This window comes from Salvia miltiorrhiza, chromosome 1 (genome assembly GCF_028751815.1).
Source record: "Salvia miltiorrhiza cultivar Shanhuang (shh) chromosome 1, IMPLAD_Smil_shh, whole genome shotgun sequence".
NCBI lineage: Eukaryota > Viridiplantae > Streptophyta > Magnoliopsida > Lamiales > Lamiaceae > Salvia > Salvia miltiorrhiza.
The window spans coordinates 39,365,933-39,388,965 of record NC_080387.1 but is presented as its reverse complement, the minus strand read 5'-3'; the positions used below and the strand labels follow the sequence as shown (position 1 = coordinate 39,388,965).

At 36.4% G+C, this 23,033-nt stretch overlaps 2 long non-coding RNA genes across 2 annotated transcripts; both read left to right on the top strand.

The window, feature by feature from the left end:
* The first annotated feature begins 5,778 nt into the window (after positions 1 to 5,778).
* Positions 5,779 to 8,441, top strand: LOC131014868 (uncharacterized). The gene is made up of 3 exons (XR_009098340.1): positions 5,779 to 5,923; positions 7,513 to 7,591; positions 8,191 to 8,441. It is a non-coding gene; the product is annotated as an uncharacterized LOC131014868 (long non-coding RNA).
* A 6,399-nt stretch (positions 8,442 to 14,840) lies between these two features.
* Positions 14,841 to 17,473, top strand: LOC131014864 (uncharacterized). The gene is made up of 3 exons (XR_009098339.1): positions 14,841 to 14,985; positions 16,576 to 16,654; positions 17,254 to 17,473. It is a non-coding gene; the product is annotated as an uncharacterized LOC131014864 (long non-coding RNA).
* Positions 17,474 to 23,033: the final 5,560 nt, after the last annotated feature.

The window sequence follows — 23,033 nt, the reverse complement described above, 5'->3', positions numbered from 1 at the left end:
TTTTCTTCATTTTTGAAGAGGCCACAACCGACATAGCATAGGCTGCATCGGTAGAGTTAGAGGAGTTGATCACAAAGTTTTGCAGTATATGTCCTCGAGACTGAGCATACTTCACTTTATTCAGGAACTCCACAGGCGAAGAAGTGTCAAGACCTGGGCCATGCATATCGTCACGGCGTGCTGAGTTTTGGAAATCCGAAGACATGCCATTGATTATGATACGACGGAGCCTGTGCTTGATAGAAGAATCAGAAACTCTCCCCTTCTTGGTGATAGCCCCTTTCGGACGCCCTCGTGTACGAGAAATGGGTCCTGTCGTCCCAGTCAAAGTTAGCACAGCGTTGTTGTCAGACACAACAGCAAGCGGCTGAACAATCAGAGGTGCAGAACTCCTCTCGTATTCCTGCTCAACTACCTCAATTTGGCTCTTTTCGTCATCTGACCCAGGGTGTTCCATATCCTTTCTACCCTGACTGTCCTGAGGGATGCAAGCATCTGAAGCTCGGTCTCCATCAGAAGGCGGCTTGTCCATGTTATCATCACCAACAAGTCTCTGTTCATCTTGCAACTCTAGAGAAACCAACACAGCAAAGGGATTGGATGAGGTAGGAGAGTCTGAAGAAGAGTTCAGTTTCTGTCCAACCTCAGGAATTTCCTTTCCAGCCCATGCTGGAGTTTCCTGATTTCCGGTGTAGGGACGAGGATGAACCCTGTGGTCATCTACCTTGGACTGACGACGTTCCTCGGTCGTGGTCGTTTTATTTCTTCTGCATTCGTTAGAATTATGTCCCACAACATTGCAGACGGAGCAGTAATAAGGCAAATTCTCATATCCAAACTTGACAGTAAAATCAATATCGCCACACTTAATATCTAAAGCTTCAGGAATATCAGCCGAAACATCTAACTCAACAAGAATTCTAGCAAAGTGACCCACATGAGCCTGTGCAGACTGACCATCAATCAAGATAGGCGTACCCACTTCTCGTGCGACCCCGGAAAGAACCTCTGGGTGCCAATATTCATGTGGCAAGTTAAAGATTCTAATCCATACCTGAACCAGGGTAGAATTCGCTTTGTAGGGATCAAAATTCGGCACCCAAGCCTGGAGATGGAGTATACCTGAGCGTAAACGCCAAGTCGTTTTAGCGAAAGCCGCTGCCCTATCCTCGTCGGTGGTGAAATTAAAAGTGAAGTAACCTTTTCCGAGCGGATGAATCGACCAACCAGCAGCCGGTTTCCAAAGCTGCTGAAGTTCCTCCCAAAGATCCGCTGCAAACCGAGGTGACTCACCTTTGCGGAGGATCAGCCGGCCGTGAATCGCATGGGCGAAACGCTGGACTTGTCTTTGGTGGAAAGAAGGCTCTAAAACAAGGCAACGTTTGAGATCCACCAACTCTGGTCGGAGGATTGTATAGTCATGAGCGGGGACGTCCCTAGGCTTGGAAACTTGCTCTGTCGGACTGTCATCCCTAGCTTTCAGTTTATCTGCAAAAGAGGCTTTCGGCGGCACCTTCGGAGCAGACAGCGGACTGACCACTTTCGGATGGGCAGTCCCGATCGAGCGAGGCGGGATCAGGCCCTTAGGACCATCGGCCTGAGAAGAGACGCCGACAGTATGGGAAGTCATCACCGCAGCGATTTCCGGGAACGAAACATCAGCAGTAACTCTAGCAGCCTCCGCCGAACGATCTGTGACAGTGATGCTCGGAGGCATCGTGATCCCAGACTCGGAGAAGAGAAGCGCCGTCATTACTGTGGAAGAGTTCATTGTCGTCTGATCAGCAGTGGTGAAAACCCTAGTAGAACTGTGTAGTGGCGATGAAGATCGACTGACAGGAGCAAAGTTATTAGACACAATGGGGTAATTTGGGAGGGGAGGCTGGAGCGATGCCATTTCTCACAAATAGTTCAGATCGGCAGCGGAGATTGCAGCGCCGACGTCGAGAGAGCAACGTGCGTTTAGCGACGCCCGCTGCCTTGCCGGAGCAGCTCGCTGTGGAGTAGGCCGCGCGACGTCGATGGCGTCGCTGCTCTCAAGCGGCGGCGGGGCTGATGGGACTGAGCACAGCAGCAGCGAACGGTGGCATCATTTAACTGCTATGCCGGCGATTCGGCTGCCGGCGATTCGGCTGCGTGCAGCTATGGAGATGGAGACAACAGCAGCAGACGGGAGGCTGAGTCGCCGTCCAGCGCCGCCCTGCTCCGCGACGTCGCTGCCCTCCGCACCCAGACAGTCCAGACTCCAGTCAGCGACCAGCCGCTGCGCCGCTTCGCCGCCCGCAAATCACGCCGCTCGTCCGCCGCTGTCTGTGCGCCGTGAGAGACAGATTCCGCCGTGAGAAGATCGGGCGAGAGAGAGCTCGCGAGCAAGACAGTGCCGGAGCAGATCGGGCGAGAGAGAGCTCGCGAGGACGGAGCAGATCGGAGCTAGAGCTCGCGATGACGGAGCAGATCGGAGCAGATCGGAGAGAGAGCTCACGAGGACGGAGCGGAGCTCGCGAGGACAGCAGCAGATCGGAGCTCACGAGGACAGCAGCAGATCGGGCGAGCATTGATCACTTTACAAATAGTAATAAATTTGGTATCAAATTTTAATTTTATTTGTTTATATTACTCACTTCATCCCAATTCAATGAGCCACGAGACTTGGACACAAATTTGAATAAACAGATAGCTCATAATAAAATAAGAAAGAAAAAAGTAATTTTTAGGGTATACTATTTGTCAAAAAAGTAGAAGAGATAATGAAGATATTATTTTTTAAATGAAAAGATAGATAATTATTTGTGGGTCACAATAACATTTGATGTAAATAATGAGTTGAGTAAGCGTGTTAATTATTTATTGATTTTTCATTTTAGAAAGTGACATATCAAATTAAACGTCCGAATAAGAAAATATGATACTATATCAAATTCGAACGAGAATATTAATAATTATAAAACATATACACATTTTACGCGAATTTAAAATCACAATCACCGCGCATAGCGCGGGTGATATACTAGTCTAAGTAACAGCCACACTTAGAAATATTATACTCCCTCCATCCCACTGCAAATGTCCCATTTTCTTTTTTGGCAATACACACTCTCTCTATACTTAATATTTAAACAATTTCCACCAACCCACTTTATCTAATTTATACCCACTTTATCTACTTTATACACATTTATTAATCTCCGTGCCCAAAAGAAAGGAGACATTTGGAGCGGGATGGAGGGAGTATATTTGTTCCTATGATTTGCTTCTGGAATTACACTAGTCAGTATGTGCAACAAGCCCAAGATCGGCAGTCTGCGGCCTGGCACCCTGCGGCTGAAAAATCGCTCACCTGAAATCTCTTGTCGCTCGCCCAAAATCGGCAGTCTGCGGCCGGCGAAATCGCCCCCCTGAGTTCGGCCGGCACGATGGCACCCTGGTGCGGCGAAGTGTGCTCGGCCGTGAGTTGAGTGAGGGAGCGTGCGTGAGTTCTGTAATCTGATTTAGGATTTCTGATTTAAGGAGTTTGAATTAAAACGACGTAGTTTTGGCCAATCTGTCAGCCACGTCATTTAAATGCTCCGGCCGACGTGCTTATATGGATTTTCGGCTTCCAACTCATCTTCACGGTTGGCAGATTTAGTGGTCTTGTGCAAAATCAGAAAATAGATAAAGGTGATGTATTCTGAGGCGGATTTTAAAGATGATGTGCAATACCAGAATTTAGTGAAAGGTAATGTATTTACAGGCAATTACCCCCCAAATTTTTTTTATTCTTAAAATGTTCTTATTTAATTAACTGTTTAGTAGTCAATAATAAATTAAGTATATATTATAATTAAGATTGACATTGTGTATATTGCCTCGGATGTGGTATGGATAATCACGTATGATTTCATCAGACTTTTAAATTTATAAAGGGCCGTGTGTTTCGTATTACTTTTTACTAAACAAGATGAATGGGTAGCATAATTATATTATACGTTCTAATCATTCGTATCAAACGAGCCCTTTAAATATATATATATATATATATATATTTAATATTTATTCGTATCATACGTTCTAATCATTCGTATCAAACGAGCCCTTTATACTTAATATTTATAAAATACCAACATCTTATTTTTATAATTTGATGGGCTAAATCCCTAAATAGTATTTTTTTAGGACTCTTTCAATATTAAAATCACATCTTTTAATTATTTTATTAAAATTTATAATACTCTGTGCTTCATCACACACTCTTTATGGACTGAGGATACTATAAATTATTCTCTAGAATTATTTTCTAAATTATGAATGGGTAGCATAATTATATTATACGTTCTAATCATTCGTATCAAACGAGCCCTTTATATATATATATATATATATATATATATATATATATATATATATATAGGGGTTGCATTCTACAGAAACAGAAGTGTTGAACGCAAAATAGAAATATTGAACATGACAGTTAATGCTGTTGAACGTATAAAATGATTTGTTGGACTTCTGGGGGCTGGGGGATTCGATGGTTGTTCATGTTCAACACAAATTCGCGTTGAACGTTGAACGAACGAACGCTGACCGTTAGATTAGATAAGATCAACGTACGACTGAGATTCCGTCTCCTTTCTCTATCTATATTTACGTTTCTAAGGAACTTTGCCTATATATATATATATATATATATATATATATATATATATATATATATAGGGGAGGGCTAAAATAAGAGCATATCTTAAGATATAAAATAAGAATCATTTTCAGCCTTTAGATCATCAAGATCTACGGTTGATTCGTAATCCTGATGGATTGATTTATGGTCCTGAGTTCGAATCCCAAAGGTAGCAAAAATTTATTTTTCACAATTCATACCTTTATACAGCGAATTCATACGTGTTCTACATAAAATTCATACATTAAAAATTGCTCTTATTTCTTATTTTAAGATGTGCTCTCACGGTAGCCCACCCATATATATATATATATATATATATATATATATATATATATATTGATTTATGGTCAATGACATGCTACATATCTATCATGAGCATTTTCCCTAAGCATACTTCACGTTTAGTACACGTCAACATTTTTTATATATAATTATTTTAATTCCAACATCTCATAATAAACTTTTATTGATATTATGTAACACCCCGTCCATTTATATTAAGTTTAGAATTCATTTTTAATTTAGAATAGGATGATTTACGCCGGAAAAATGAAAAAAAAAATGATTTATTGTAATTCCAACAATTTTTATTTCAAAAACTTTTAGAAAATTTAGTCTTTTGATTTTTGTGCATTGCATAAATTGAATTATATGAATAGGTGATTATTCTATATGATTAATATTTATTTGTATACGATTTAATTAAAGTTTATGTTAGACTTTAATTATTTAAATGTGATTGAGCTTTGACAAATATTTATTTGGGCATTAGTTTTTGTTTATTGCAATGATTTTCCATAAATACCAAAGCCCAAAAGCCCAAACCAACCTCCTCCTTTGCACCACAGCCAAGTACAGCACGCAGCTGCTGCTTGTGTTTCACCATGCCTCTACAATTGCTACACTATTCACCCTCATGCGCCCACTCCTACAAAGTCATACAAAATCCCTTAATCATAGGGATTTTGGTTAATATTTTCAAACATCTCTCACGCCTCACCTTCCTCTTTTCAACCTACACCATCCCTTGTCAATCTAATCAACTCCAAAAGTCAAGCTTTAGCCATGCTTGGCGGCCACCAACTCCCCTAATTTCAGCTTCAAATATCTCTGCATAATTGAAGGAAACCCATCCCTTGCACTTTCACTAGCAACTCAAATATCCTTTAAATTACTCTCTCGTTCCAGCCTATCCATGAAGTTTCAAGTATACAACAAGAGACCACCATTCAAAGAACTCTTCCCCTACACAGACATCACAAGGTGTTTACCTCAATTTTCTTTGCCTCTGTTTCAAGCACACACAGCTATCTCGTTTGTACAGAACACCAACCAAGATTTCAATATTTTCATAACAAATCACAAGCATGACAAATTATTTACATAAATGCATACAATCTGTACACATGTTTATTCATAGTCTGTGCATATAATTATAAATGAAAGCATGATTCATTGAAAGGAAAAGAAAAGAAAAGATCTTTATGAAAGAAGAAATAGAATTTGAAGCTTTGATTTCTTCCCTGCCTTTGAACTTGCTGTGTCGAGCCGGTTGATGCCGGTGCGTCTGAGTCGAGTCAGGGAGATAAGGGTGACGAGGGTGCGACTGGTTGTTGTTGTCGGCGGCGACCTCGTCGTCTGTCGCCGGTGTATGCAGAGAGATGAGAGGGTTGCGAGAACAGGGGGCTGAAGGGCGACGGCCGGCGGCCTTGCTGCCGTCGACCTGAGGAGAGAGATTGAGGGCTGGGGATCGGCGGCGGCGGTCTTCCAGCCGTGCAGTCGCCGGAAGTCAGAGGGTAGACTGAAGGTGAGGATTAGAGGCGGTCGGCGATGGCTGGTTGCTGTCGTCCGTCCGACACAGAGTGAGAGGAAGAGAGACAGAGGAGGTGGCGATGGCGTCGGCCGCGGCTGCTGTTGTCGCCGACAGTCGCTGATGGCGACGACTTCGCCGGAGGAAGGAGGCGGTGGATGGGTAGGCAGGAGCTTAGGGCTTTTGACGATTTTGGGGATTTAGGATTTGTGGATTTGGGGGTTTGGGGGTTTGGCGAATTGAGGGAGAAGGGAGAAAGATAGAGAGAGATGAGTGCGGCGGTGGTACGCCGGCGACGCGCCGGCGGAATTGTAGGCGGCGGCGGCGACGTCAGATGAGAGGAAGGGAGAGAGAGTGGCGAGAAGGAGAGAGGGAGCCGATGAGAGTGGTGAGAGAGAGAGTATTGAGGTGAATTGAAGAGAAGGGTTGGGTGTTGGGCCATTATTTTGGGCCTGATTTTATTTAATTATGTTGGGCTCCTTATTTGGGCTTTGTTTCAGTGGGCCGAGATTTGCTTTAATTTTCAGTGGGTTTGAGTTGGGCTGGGTTATTTTTTTTATATTTTGGGCCGATTTTCTTTTATTAAGCTGGGCCTCTAATTATTTTAAATCATGGGCTGCCCAAGTATTTATTTAATTGGAATTGTGCAGATTTTATTTAAAGTAGCTACACTATTATAATTAATTAGATTTATTAAGTTTAATTAATTATTTTCAAAGAGTAAATTTTTATAATAATATTAAATTTTTATTATGAGCATATTTTAAGTAATTACTTATTATATATCAAGCATGACATGAAATTGCATTACATTTTTTTGCAATAAAGGTATTTATGATTTAATTGGTTTTATTTATAATTCCAATTATTAAAGAAAGACGAGTAAGAATATTGTTGGTGTTCTTAACTCAAGAGAAATGTTTTCAATTATTTATTCATTAAATTTTGAAAACCCGGCTAAGTGAATCATAGAATGTTAAGCACTACACCATGACTTAAGATTAGATTCAAGGAGACCTATTAAGAATAGAATTTCTTGTAGGCTTTGTGACCAGGGGGATTAGCGCTGCTTTCCCAAGACAGGTTTTTATGTGTATGATCTTCAGGCTTTGCCTATCCAGGTGGGCATTATTTTTACTATACGTATATAGAGATCCCCTGCGTATCGTAGGCCTCTTATACGAATGAATGCATGAGATGATTTAACTGTTAATTTCAGTTTTATATATCTATCAAACGAGTTTAATGCTACCTCTGAACAAGTTATTTCGTTACAAAATCTTTGAACTGAAAAATATTACAACTGTTGTCTTGCCATAAAATGTTTAAATTTTAGTATGATATCTATCTGATGTGGCTTTGCCAGTTATGTAATCGAATTCGGGTCTTGAGCAGTTGATAGCTATCCTGCCAGGGCTAGTGTACACCAGTGACCGTGAGTCATCTAGCGGGTTGGCCGGTCAAGTGACTGTGAGAGGTGGCCACCTCTCCGGCACAAAGTTTCAGATATGATAGATTACAAGAGAACTTAGTCTGCAGACGAACTTTAAGAATCACAAATGAACTTAGTAAGCTTGGGCCTTTTAGCGAAAAACTCCCTTGCTGTACTGTTTATGATGGCATGACAATTTACAGCTTTGAGCATGTATTTTTATACTTAGGCATACGTGCCCACTGAGTATTTTTATACTCAGCCCTGCATGTGTTTCTAAATGTGCAGGTTGAGCAGCTGATGGAATGGAATGGTGTTGAGCGGGTGTTCCTTTGATCGTTTCAAGAAATGTAACCTTGAGTATACATCTTCATATGTATATCTCACACGTTTTCCGCTGCAAAATACTTTGATTAGGATAGCTCTATGTTATGAAGTTGGGATACGTGTTATTGGGTAGCCCACCTTAATCAGTTCTCATTTATGTGTATGTTTTATAAGTATCCAAATAATCATATATGATCCTAGCATTTTATCTATGAGTGACATTTCCATATACTTTAATGTTAAGTAATTGTCCATTTCCATTTCTTATTGTTCACCCTAAGTTATAACCCCGGTTAACCCGTCATTGGGATAGTGGGCTGTGACAAAGTGGTATCAGAGCGGTTCGTTCGCTCTGGCCCTAGAAACCTTATTCTAAAGAGTCGAGTCTAGTTTGATTCTTTAGACTTACATGGGTTCATATGGCACCGCTCAACACTCCATTGCATCGTGCTCAATCAAGGAAAGAAGGTAACTGCAGTTTCAACGTTTTAAAGATGTTAATGTTCTAAAATGCTTCATGAATATGTTTTATGTAAAGAGCATACTATGATGAAATGTCGAATGTTTTGCCTTGCATGGCATATCTTTGCAAGTTATAACGTTATGATAAGAGGAATGATAGAAAATTGACACATGCTTCCCCAGAAAACATAGATTGCTATAAGTGGCATGATCACGATTCTAAAAGAACATAGACTACTAGATTAGTAGGATATCTCTACAATCTAGATTCTCAAAGTGATAATTTAGAAGAATGAAAGAGAACTTAGAGCATTCTAGCTCCCACAAGAAAACAATGGTTCTTTTGAACTACAAAGAGGAATGGAAAGATATGTACGAGATAAAGAAAAAGCACAGAATGAAAATACGAGACGAATTCAAGGTAAATGTTGCATCAAAGGTTGAAGCATAGTCTCTACGTTCGAATGTTCACGTGCGACGGAACATCGAATCGACTTTTGCTACATGATAGATTTTAAGAATAGTGTGTTTTGCCTGTGTACGTATGTCTGTGTGTATATGTCTTAAGAGAGGTTTGGGGTTTGAGATCAATAGGATAGGTAACCTTAAGATAAGTTTAGTTGTCATGATGAGCTTATGTTTTGTTATGTATAGTATGTTCATGGCTCTCTAAGTTCGGGACGATGTTTCCCGTGTGACGGGGAGGTGATGATGTTGGACCTGGCCAGTCCACATGATCCAAATCTCAGTAGACGTCTTTTGGGTTGAAAACCCATGTGTTTCAACTTTCGGCTGAAAAGCCAGATGGGCTCTTACTCGAGGTCATTTTGTTCGACCTTGTAGTTAATAATTTCATACCCTCTGGTCATTCTTTTGATTCTCTTGGACAATTTCTACAACACCTTACTTAGATGTTGTGTTGAGTTTGAGTCTTGCAACTCGTGAGTTGTCATAATAGATCCCGTTGATCGATAAGACTAAGAAGTGTTAGTCTACTGCCGTAGTAGACTACCCAAATTAGGGCTTCGTATAATTGTGTCTCATTGTAATTAGTTGAGATTAGTCTTTGTCCTATAAATGATATCGACCACTCATCATGATAGAAATTCAGAGTTCAAGCTAAGACCGTAATATAATGTTCGAGTACGAGGACTTAAGTTAATTGGTCTATGATAGTTTTAAGATAGATTCATAGGGAATTGTTATGCATGTGATAGGTAACAAGAAATGGGTTGATGACCATTTTGGTCTTTGGAAAATAGGATACCCCGTAGATGAGCCCTAGGAATGAGGTAGGAGTAATGAACCGCCGCAAAAGAACGAGGGAACTTATTCTCAAGTAAATCTCGTGTATATAAATTAGAATTGGGAATCCAATTGATATGAGGAGAGACCCGAATCTATTCTAGATCGAAAAGATAAAGTACTAAGAAATAAGTCGATACCCTTAATAAAGGTACTTTGGAAGCATCATGATCAAGAGGAGGCGACATGGGAACTCGGGTCTAGCATGAAGGAAAAGTACCCAGAATTATTTTGTGTTGTACAAATTTCGGAATGAAATTTCTTTTAAGGAGGATAGTATGTCATACCCCGACTTTTAATCCCTGATTAAGGGCTTAATTATTAATAATTAGGGTTCGACATCCATTAATAATAAAAACTGGTTTGATTTATCCGAAGTGATTTAATCGTTATATATGTGATTTTCGTTACGTGTGTCATTATGACCAAGTTATTATGATTTTTATTTGAGGATATTAGCACTTGAAATTTTAATTAAGTTTCTAAAGCAAGTGCAGTTTATTTTTACCGAGAAATCAAAGAATGCCGGTTAATGAAAATATTTCCAAGCATATATTTTGTTTTAAAATTATTTTTCCTATGAGAGGAATATTATAATTGAGTTAGTGCACTAATATTAGTGCTATAGTTATTTTATGTGGTCACATGAATAATTATGTTATGGTATTTTATTAATGAGTAACATTTCCATAGTTATTGTGATTTATTTTTAATCACCCTTCTCACACTATTACTTTAATTTCCCTACCATGTGACTAAATACCACAATTTGCCAAGTGTAGAGATTATTGAGAGAGTGTAGAGATTAGAGAGAGTGTAGAGATTAGAGAGAGAGAGATCAAGGCATTAATTGCCAATATTTCCTTAAGATTACAAAATCCTCTTTAAAGATCACAAGATCATTTACAATCTTGCAAAATCCTCTCTCACTACTCACTCATCATTTTCGACCAACACCTCTCTCCCTCTTTCTTTCACTTTCCTCCATTTTCATCCATTGTAGAGACCTTCGGAGCTTCCAAAAAATTATACCAAACACCTCAATTCACTCTTAAATCTTACATAAAAACATCCTAGCTACTTGAATTCAAGAGGATCATTGAAGAAAGGTTTCCAAGCTAGAGTGAGAAAGTGTGAGTTTTGGTGAGAAATTTGGGTAAGTGATCATGTATTCCATAAATCTTGCTTGAATGATATTGTATGTGAGTATTCTCGAAAGATTGAAGAAAGAAAATCACCCCTCCCTTGTTCTTAAAATTTTCAAAAAAAAAAAAAAAAGAGAAAATTTCAAAAAAAAAATTTCTTGATTTTCAAAAAAAAAAAAATATAAAAAAATGGGTCTTTACCCTTCAAAAAAAAATTTCTTTTTTTTTCTTTGATTTGGGGTGAAAAATGAGGTCTATGTGGTGTTTGTTGATGATTGATGTGTGTTGTGAAAGTATATGCTTTGAGATGTGAAAGTCGATTGAGTTTAGTTTACCCAAAAATTTGGAATTTGTGAGTTGATGTGTTAAATGATGAATTGATTACGAGAATGAGTCTATGTGATGTCTATGATGATGATTGATGGAGTAAATTGATTATTTGATGTCAATTGATGAATTTGAGGTGAGTTAGTTTAATAAAATTAGGGATATGTGTATCTATGCCCTAAATTGTAATTGATGGATTATATGTGAGTTTAAATAGTTAAAATTGATGGATCTATGATTAGATTAAAGATTCATGTGTGTTATAAAATTTCAAAGAGTTTAGTTTAATAAAAATTAGGACTTTTTACCTATGTGTTATTTAAGTGATTTTGGTTTAGGATATATGTAATTGAGCATAATATTAGTGTCTAATTATGTTTGACTAGGTCTTTTGTTGGCTAAATAAAATTTTGACTTAGTTTAGTTTAGATGAGTTTTTTTTTGAGTTTTCATATTATGAGAAGTCGATGATTGATAAAATGAGGTCTAATTGCTTTATGACCATTATGTGAAAGTTTGTCATGTTTTATTAAGAGTTTTATGATGATACATGAAGTTTCATTAGAGTTTAGTACATGATAAAAGGGAATCCATATGTGTATAATGATTTATATGATGAATGAGATCGTGTTTGAGTATTTGAGTAATTTTGAGCATGAAAATGAGAAGAGAATTTTAATGATGCGTTCATTGAAACGTTTTACTAGAAATTTGAGGTTATGATGTAAGAAGAGAGTCAAGATTTGAATATGATGAGCATTTTAATGTGCTTGAATGTTTGTGAGTGTTATATGTGTTTAAAATGAGCTTTGATGAGTTTTCTTGAAGGAATGTTGAGTTGAGTATTTTAAGAGTTTGAGATGAGATTTTGGTGAATTTCGTAGGCCTACTGACCTACTGTGATCGACGGTTTTTCAATGTCAAAAAGCTTTGAAAATTGTATACCAAGTCTCTACATGAGCCTTGAGAACATCGGTAAAATTTCAAGTCATTTGGACTTCGTTTACTATTTTTATAAAATACAAAACCGGAACTGCACATTACTACTGAGAGTTTCAGAGAGCAGGGGAAAGAGTCATTCATTTCAGTAGCTTCCTGTGTGATCTAGTTTTCCAAAATTTTATGGTATTAACCTTACTGTGTTAGCTAGATATCCACAAAATTTGAGCCCAGTTTGACAACATTTACTATTTTTTTTTAAAATCCAAGTTTTCGATTGCTCAAAACTGCCGATTATGGTAGACTGTAGTAAAACAGTCATATCTCCTACAATACTTGGAGTTTTTGACTCTACTTTTTTTATATGAAAATAGACTCAAAGACCTTTCTTTTGGTATGAGTCTCGAGTCCAGGAGGTGTCGGAGTAAGAACAGGTTAGATTTTGAAGTTGAGTCAGTGTAAAAAACAGAGCATGTTTTGATAATGTTTGATTATGTTTTCTTATGTGCCTTATGTGATTGTGTTGTCTATGTGTTGAATGAGATTAGACGAGCTTTATATGAGAGATAAATCGAGACTTAGTACCATGATTTTCTTGAAACCTATCCTTGAACTTAAGGATTTGAGATGAGTGGAGAGTTTATATAGAGTTGAGTAAAGAGATAGAATATGAGATAGAGCATGAGTTTTCTTTCATGTTTCTGATAACCATAAGCTTTTTGATGTTGAGTCTAGAATAGTATCTCTAGACTTCTAAGAATGTCAATAGCCCTCAGCTCACCGTCACACTGCCGCAACTAGGGTACGATAATAATTTCAAATATATATATATATATATATATATATATATATATATATTCAAAGTTATGAAAATTTTCAAGAAAATGTGCGCCTTATGTTTATGATGTTATGTGAATGCAAATTATTCTTCATGTTGTTATTTTGGGTCTCTGACTCATATAACTAAGCTCAATGTCGTGTTTGGGACTACCCGAGCCCTTAACAAATCAATGTATGTATGTATGTATGAATGAATGAATGAACGTGAAAGTTTTATGTTATCGTTTTAGGTTCATGCCTATAAGATTAGAATGATGGGTCCTCTTTCAAACTGTTTGAGTACCACCTAAGAATGCCTTGAGAATGTTAGCCGTGATAGCTTTGCTAGAACGACATTAGAATGGACTTTCAGGGTATCAGTAACTTATGATGAAGTACATGTTAGTAAGTGTTTTAAGTTAGAAGTTTGACCAGAGCCTTACATGAATAAGAAGTTGACATGATTGGGGGCGAAGCTCCCATTTGACTGAGTGATTCGTTTTGTTGGGTCTGGCCAGCCCACATGACTATGATCTCGGTGATTGTCAATTTAGATTTTTTTTTAATGTTTAAGTAGAACGTCATCCCAATGTATGGACTCGCACTATGTAGTTGTCACAATAAAAATTCCTTTTATCATGATAAGTATAGTGATAATTTAGAATTTCTTAGTTGTCATTAGTTTTCAAGTACTAGAATGTGATATTCTCACAATTAGAAAGATACACTAAGCACCAACCTGTCTCTTAACTGTCAGTCGATAGAAACAAAGCAACTTCTGGAATCCCAAGTGGAGAACCAGAGCAGATAACTAGTATGATAGAGTTTTCAACAAAATGTCGGGACGTGCTCCAAATATGGTGGACACGTATGAGAAACGCGTGAAGGAGTTCGCAAACGAATGACTAGTAGCACAAGCTAGAATACCAGATATGCAATTCCGAGGACGGAATTTTTATAAGGTGGGAGGGATGTAACACCCCGTCCATTTATATTAAGTTTAGAATTCATTTTTAATTTAGAATAGGATGATTTACGCCGGAAAAATGAAAAAAAAATGATTTATTGTAATTCCAACAATTTTTATTTCAAAAACTTTTAGAAAATTTAGTCTTTTGATTTTTGTGCATTGCATAAATTGAATTATATGAATAGGTGATTATTCTATATGATTAATATTTATTTGTATACGATTTAATTAAAGTTTATGTTAGACTTTAATTATTTAAATGTGATTGAGCTTTGACAAATATTTATTTGGGCATTAGTTTTTGTTTATTGCAATGATTTTCCATAAATACCAAAGCCCAAAAGCCCAAACCAACCTCCTCCTTTGCACCACAGCCAAGTACAGCACGCAGCTGCTGCTTGTGTTTCACCATGCCTCTACAATTGCTACACTATTCACCCTCATGCGCCCACTCCTACAAAGTCATACAAAATCCCTTAATCATAGGGATTTTGGTTAATATTTTCAAACATCTCTCACGCCTCACCTTCCTCTTTTCAACCTACACCATCCCTTGTCAATCTAATCAACTCCAAAAGTCAAGCTTTAGCCATGCTTGGCGGCCACCAACTCCCCTAATTTCAGCTTCAAATATCTCTGCATAATTGAAGGAAACCCATCCCTTGCACTTTCACTAGCAACTCAAATATCCTTTAAATTACTCTCTCGTTCCAGCCTATCCATGAAGTTTCAAGTATACAACAAGAGACCACCATTCAAAGAACTCTTCCCCTACACAGACATCACAAGGTGTTTACCTCAATTTTCTTTGCCTCTGTTTCAAGCACACACAGCTATCTCGTTTGTACAGAACACCAACCAAGATTTCAATATTTTCATAACAAATCACAAGCATGACAAATTATTTACATAAATGCATACAATCTGTACACATGTTTATTCATAGTCTGTGCATATAATTATAAATGAAAGCATGATTCATTGAAAGGAAAAGAAAAGAAAAGATCTTTATGAAAGAAGAAATAGAATTTGAAGCTTTGATTTCTTCCCTGCCTTTGAACTTGCTGTGTCGAGCCGGTTGATGCCGGTGCGTCTGAGTCGAGTCAGGGAGATAAGGGTGACGAGGGTGCGACTGGTTGTTGTTGTCGGCGGCGACCTCGTCGTCTGTCGCCGGTGTATGCAGAGAGATGAGAGGGTTGCGAGAACAGGGGGCTGAAGGGCGACGGCCGGCGGCCTTGCTGCCGTCGACCTGAGGAGAGAGATTGAGGGCTGGGGATCGGCGGCGGCGGTCTTCCAGCCGTGCAGTCGCCGGAAGTCAGAGGGTAGACTGAAGGTGAGGATTAGAGGCGGTCGGCGATGGCTGGTTGCTGTCGTCCGTCCGACACAGAGTGAGAGGAAGAGAGACAGAGGAGGTGGCGATGGCGTCGGCCGCGGCTGCTGTTGTCGCCGACAGTCGCTGATGGCGACGACTTCGCCGGAGGAAGGAGGCGGTGGATGGGTAGGCAGGAGCTTAGGGCTTTTGACGATTTTGGGGATTTAGGATTTGTGGATTTGGGGGTTTGGGGGTTTGGCGAATTGAGGGAGAAGGGAGAAAGATAGAGAGAGATGAGTGCGGCGGTGGTACGCCGGCGACGCGCCGGCGGAATTGTAGGCGGCGGCGGCGACGTCAGATGAGAGGAAGGGAGAGAGAGTGGCGAGAAGGAGAGAGGGAGCCGATGAGAGTGGTGAGAGAGAGAGTATTGAGGTGAATTGAAGAGAAGGGTTGGGTGTTGGGCCATTATTTTGGGCCTGATTTTATTTAATTATGTTGGGCTCCTTATTTGGGCTTTGTTTCAGTGGGCCGAGATTTGCTTTAATTTTCAGTGGGTTTGAGTTGGGCTGGGTTATTTTTTTTTATATTTTGGGCCGATTTTCTTTTATTAAGCTGGGCCTCTAATTATTTTAAATCATGGGCTGCCCAAGTATTTATTTAATTGGAATTGTGCAGATTTTATTTAAAGTAGCTACACTATTATAATTAATTAGATTTATTAAGTTTAATTAATTATTTTCAAAGAGTAAATTTTTATAATAATATTAAATTTTTATTATGAGCATATTTTAAGTAATTACTTATTATATGTCAAGCATGACATGAAATTGCATTACATTTTTTTGCAATAAAGGTATTTATGATTTAATTGGTTTTATTTATAATTCCAATTATTAAAGAAAGACGAGTAAGAATATTGTTGGTGTTCTTAACTCAAGAGAAATGTTTTCAATTATTTATTCATTAAATTTTGAAAACCCGGCTAAGTGAATCATAGAATGTTAAGCACTACACCATGACTTAAGATTAGATTCAAGGAGACCTATTAAGAATAGAATTTCTTGTAGGCTTTGTGACCAGGGGGATTAGCGCTGCTTTCCCAAGACAGGTTTTTATGTGTATGATCTTCAGGCTTTGCCTATCCAGGTGGGCATTATTTTTACTATACGTATATAGAGATCCCCTGCGTATCGTAGGCCTCTTATACGAATGAATGCATGAGATGATTTAACTGTTAATTTCAGTTTTATATATCTATCAAACGAGTTTAATGCTACCTCTGAACAAGTTATTTCGTTACAAAATCTTTGAACTGAAAAATATTACAACTGTTGTCTTGCCATAAAATGTTTAAATTTTAGTATGATATCTATCTGATGTGGCTTTGCCAGTTATGTAATCGAATTCGGGTCTTGAGCAGTTGATAGCTATCCTGCCAGGGCTAGTGTACACCAGTGACCGTGAGTCATCTAGCGGGTTGGCCGGTCAAGTGACTGTGAGAGGTGGCCACCTCTCCGGCACAAAGTTTCAGATATGATAGATTACAAGAGAACTCAGTCTGCAGACGAACTTTAAGAATCACAAATGAACTTAGTAAGCTTGGGCCTTTTAGCGAAAAACTCCCTTGCTGTACTGTTTATGATGGCATGACAATTTACAGCTTTGAGCATGTATTTTTATACTTAGGCATACGTGCCCACTGAGTATTTTTATACTCAGCCCTGCATGTGTTTCTAAATGTGCAGGTTGAGCAGCTGATGGAATGGAATGGTGTTGAGCGGGTGTTCCTTTGATCGTTTCAAGAAATGTAACCTTGAGTATACATCTTCATATGTATATCTCACACGTTTTCCGCTGCAAAATACTTTGATTAGGATAGCTCTATGTTATGAAGTTGGGATACGTGTTATTGGGTAGCCCACCTTAATCAGTTCTCATTTATGTGTATGTTTTATAAGTATCCAAATAATCATATATGATTCTAGCATTTTATCTATGAGTGACATTTCCATATACTTTAATGTTAAGTAATTGTCCATTTCCATTTCTTATTGTTCACCCTAAGTTATAACCCCGGTTAACCCGTCATTGGGATAGTGGGCTGTGACATATTATTAATATAATAAATTACATAAGAATTAAAATTTGATTTGATTATTATATTCACTAGTGTATCTCCCGCGCGATGCGCGGGGATTATAATTTTAGACTCGTGTAAGTTATGTACATGTTTTATAATTATTAAAATTAGCTAATAAAATTAAAATTTGATATCAAATTTACTATTTATAAAATGATCTAATTTTTTAATATAACATATGTCTAAATATAGATATAATATCACTTGTATAAGGAGTAGCTATAATTATATAAATTAGATTTATTGTATATATAAAATAAGTTGTCTATTAATTTGTTATGAAAAATAATGAATTAAAAAAATGAATTTGTGCAAATTATGAGATTCAAATCCTAAACCTATCTCAACACATATTTTTAAATATTGACAGACACATAACGATATCCAAACTTAATTTAATACATATCAAAGATAATTGTACATATACAAAAAAGACATACATTAATACAGAATAAAAAATTGTTATATTTAGAAAGCAACAATAGTTTTGAACAAATTCGATCATATATAATTTTCTTTATCCCTTACAACTTTTAATTCAATAAAAATGGATTATTTAATCTGGAATTTAATTTGAATTCATTTCACGTACTGGTGAAACTAAGAACCAACACCTAAGCTAAAAGCGATAAACATGGATTATACCTAGTATGAATGATCGAAGAAGGCAAAGTAAACAATCGGAAAACTTTAGAACGAGAGAAAGGTAGCTGCTGTATTGAGAATTTTTGATAACGTAGTTACAATGCACGCACTCAGGTCTTATTTATAGATTACATAGGAGGGCAAAATAGTAAAATCAGGTCCCGAACATGCGCCTTGCGTGATCGAGGGTACGCTGGTAAATTCATCTTTACGCGGGAGATTGCTCCGCGCTACTGGTGATTTCTCTGGCGAAAGTGGCCTCTCTGACAGAGATGACTCCTCTGGCAAGGGTGGCTTCTCTGGCGAGCGAGACTCCTCTGATGAAAATGACCTCTCTGGTGAGCGAGACTCCTCTGATGAGGACGATTCCTCTGGCGAGTATAACTCCTCTGGCGAGGATGGTTCCTCTGGCGAGGATTGTTCTTCTGGCGAGTGCGCTTCCTCTGGTGAGGATGATTCTTCCAGCGCGTACGGTTATTTTGACGAAATCTACTTCATTGCTCCCTGATAACACTCATTTTTCCATGGTTTTTAGTGTTCATATAATGTCATTTTTATAAGGAATTGAGTGTTGGATGATTGTTTTGTGCTTTTATTGCTTTATCTTGTGAACTATGTTACTTGCTCGAACTTTGATGGATTTTACAGGATTTTTGAGATGGAATTTGGAAATATTGTCAGAAATAGAAGTTGTAGATCGTCTCGAGAGGAGTTCGTGAGCGCAAACATATCATAAATCGGAGTTCGGACGAGAAAGTTATGGCCAAAACAAGAAAGTCGCGCGCAGCAGTGAATAGTGTTGACGGAAATTTCCGAATTTTCGGGAATTTTCGGGTTTTTTTATATTTTCTCAGTATTTTCGAGTTCTACACTGTATTTATCTCCTGTGCCTATATATAGGTCCTTTCCCTGACCTATTAGACACATCTTTTCACATCTCTTCACCTCCTTTCTTTTTCTTTTTCTTTCAGTTTTACATTCAGTTTTCATAGATTAGATTTATTTCTGCAGATTCAAGCTGTTCATCCAGAATTTCCTCCGGGTTTTATCTATTTCATTTATTTTAATTGCTTTCTTTTTATTTATGCTTTTGATTTATTTTAGTATGCCTGGCTAGTTCATTAATCTGAACCCAGGGTTTGTACATAGCTGATTAATTATGTGTGTATGATTTATTGATATCAATTTGCCCTCCAACTTGTGATTCATGATTCCTGGTGCTTAATTTCTTGTGAATTATTTGGCCAATAATTTACATGTCTAGTTGTTCGATTTGAAGACTTGAATGCGATAATTGTTCAGCCGATTCAGGAATGCATGTTATAGTAGTAGCCTTGACACTTGAATGAGATAGGTGAAACTATAGGGAGCTATTCTTTGTGTACGCTTGGGAGTTAATTTATTCCTTGGAGTCTTGAATGTGAAGGGGGGTAAATTAATCTACTTTCATAGGTGTTCGTTAGAGAAGCTTGTGAATAGTTATGTGATCTCTCATCAGGGTTGGATTAAATTGGTAATTGAATCAATAGATTAAATGCATGTAATTAATTAGTAAAAGTACATCCCTAGGGTCAGAGTCTTTTAATATTTGATTTATTTATCATTGTTTTACTGCTGTTTAAATTTTTTATTAAGTTTAGTATTTGATTCACCGTCTTTTTTGCTTTGCCTGTCTACTGTGAGTGTCTGTTTAGGGAATAGCTAAAGTAATTTCGATTTTTCAGTCCATGTGGATACGATACTCTGCTTGCTATTTGCGTACTACAATTGCACTGTTTAGTTGCAGTTATTGTTGCTAAGAAATTTGTGATCAACTTTTTGGCGCCGTTGCCGGGGACTATTTAGAATTTACTTTAATATTTCTGACTAAACAGTTGATCACTATTTTTATAGCAACAATAACTGCAACTAAACAGTGTAATTGTAGTACTAAAACAGTGAGCAGAGTATCGTATCCACAGAGATTGTAAAACGAAATCACTCTATCTACTTCCTAAATAGACTCTCACAGTATGCAAGTGAAACGAAATTGAAGGTGAATTACGAACTAAATTTAACCAAATTAAAACTAAAGAGCATATAAATAACGATTACTTAACTCGAATATATGGAAAACTCTGACCCTAGGGATGTACTTTCACTAATCAACTACATGCATTCAACCTATTGATTCAATTACCAATTTTAATCCAACCCTGATGAAAGATCACTATATTATTCACAAGCGTCTCTAACGACCACCTATGAACGTAGATTAATAAATCCCTTTTCGCATTCAAGACTCCAAGGAATAAATTAACTCCAAATAGCACATAAAGAATAACTTCCTATAGCTTCACCTATCGCATTCAAGACTCAAGGCTAACACTATATCATGCATTCCTGAATCGGCTGAACAATTATCGCATTCAAGACTCAAACTGAACAGCTAGACATGTAAATCATTGATCAGATAATTCACAAGAGAACAGGCACCAGGAATCATGAATCACAAGTTGGAAGGCAAATTGATATCAATAAATCAAAAACACATAATCAATCAGCTATGTACAAACCCTAGGTTCAGATTAAAAGACTAGCCAGACATAATAAAATCAAACATAAACATAATTAAATTGAACGCAATTGTAAAAACAAATTGTATAAAAACCGAATTAAAATGATTGTAGCGGCTTGAATCTTCAATCTTGATCCAAGCCTTGAAAACTGGAAAGCTAAAAAGTTCTAAAGCTATAAAACTGAAATATGAATGTTGGGAACTGAAAAACTAAAGCTGAGAACCCTAGATAGGCCTAAAGAGGACCTATTTATAGTCTTAGGGTGAAAAACCAAGTTCTAAACCGAAAATAACTTGAAAATCGTAAAAACGCGGAAGAAACGAAAACACGCGTCAATTCGGCGAGCCATTCGGCGGTCGCCGAATCGATCGCCGAAATCAGGCCATTTAACACACGAAAACGGCGACCGCCGTTTTTCCAGCTCCAGGACTCCACTGGTAAAGAGATTCCTCTGCTCTACATATATTATTCCTCATCACGTACGTATATAGATAAAGTTTTTAGAACAGTTGATTCTAATCCCTACTTAAAAACAACAATTTATTTTAATTTGAATTTTTAAAATTTTGCATTGTATTTATGCATAATATTCCGTATCTGACTTTTAATTAAATTTAGTTTCAATGTATTTAAAAATTTTAACTGCATAATAATTAATCACTAACCTTGTCTATTTTGGTTAGTTAACTCCAGGAATTTTTTTTGTTGCTAGATTCACTATTATTATTATTATTATTATTATTATTATTATTATTATTATTATTATTATTATTATTATTATTATTATTATTATTATTATTATTATTATTATTATTATTATTATTATTATTATTATTATTATTATTCTTATTATTATTATTATTATTATTATTATTAAAGCCATTTTGTAATTTCCATCATAAAATAAACTATAATATATAGTTTGATGTCTTTTGATAGTAATGTTATTTTATTCTATTAGTTATTTTTATACATAAAATATATAGAAATGCATAATATAAAAATCAAAATATCATAAATAAAAAAGAAAAAGAAAAAAAGGAGAAAATAAGAAGTAAAATTAAAGAAAAGTTTAAACATGTTTGATCTTTAATATATATATATATATATATATATATATAATTTTTTTAAAAAATATTGGTTTAAATAAATAATAAATATAAGCTATTTATTTATTTCAAATTCATCATATACCAAATTAAATGACTTTCCATTATATTTTATTTAAGATGAAACCACATAGAAATAGTAAAGTTATTTTTTGTGTAAGAAATAAAATAGTATGATAGAAATTAAAATATTACACACTCTTCGTCTTTTTCAAAATACATCTATCCATATTACGTAATAATTGGCAGTATATATATATTTTTAAATAATATATACTCCCTCCGTCCCTGAAATAAGTTTCTCTTTGGGGACGGCACGGGTTTTAAGGAAAAGTGGTAAAGTGTATTGATAGTGGAGAAAAATGTATTATAATTAGTATTGAGAATGGTGAAAAAGTGAAAAAGTGTTATAATTAGTATTGAGAGTAGTGAAAAAGTGAAAAGTAAGAATAAATAAAGTATTATTAGTGGTGAGGTAGTTGTCCAAAAATAAAAAGAAAGAAAAAGAAACTTATTTGGGGGACATCCCAAAAATGAAAAAGATAAACTTATTTCAGGGACGGATGGAGTATTAGTAGATATTTACTATATCATCCATGTTATGTTTTAAAAACAAAATAATTAACTTTTGTATTTTTATGTGTAGTAAAATTTAAAAAATCAATAACTTGGATGAGAGTAATAAAAAGGTATGTGTTCATACATTTTCTTATATAATTTTAAGAAAAAATTTATAATAACCAATTAATTGGATAAGAATTTGAGAAAGTACATGTACATGAATTGTAATTTATTTTTAAAATAAATTAATATTCAATTAGTTAGATGAGATTATTGAATTAGTGTTTCTTAATATAAATTATAATATATAATATGATATCATTTTATAACAAACAATGACATAATGTAATATTAATAATTTATTTTTAATGTAAAATAAACATAACTACATAATTTAAAATTAAATATTAATAACAAAAAAGAAAATTATAAAAGTTAAAATAAGTTCCTCATTTTAAGGAAAGATTTTGATAGTGGGAAATTGGAATGCATAGTTGCATCTTGCATACATT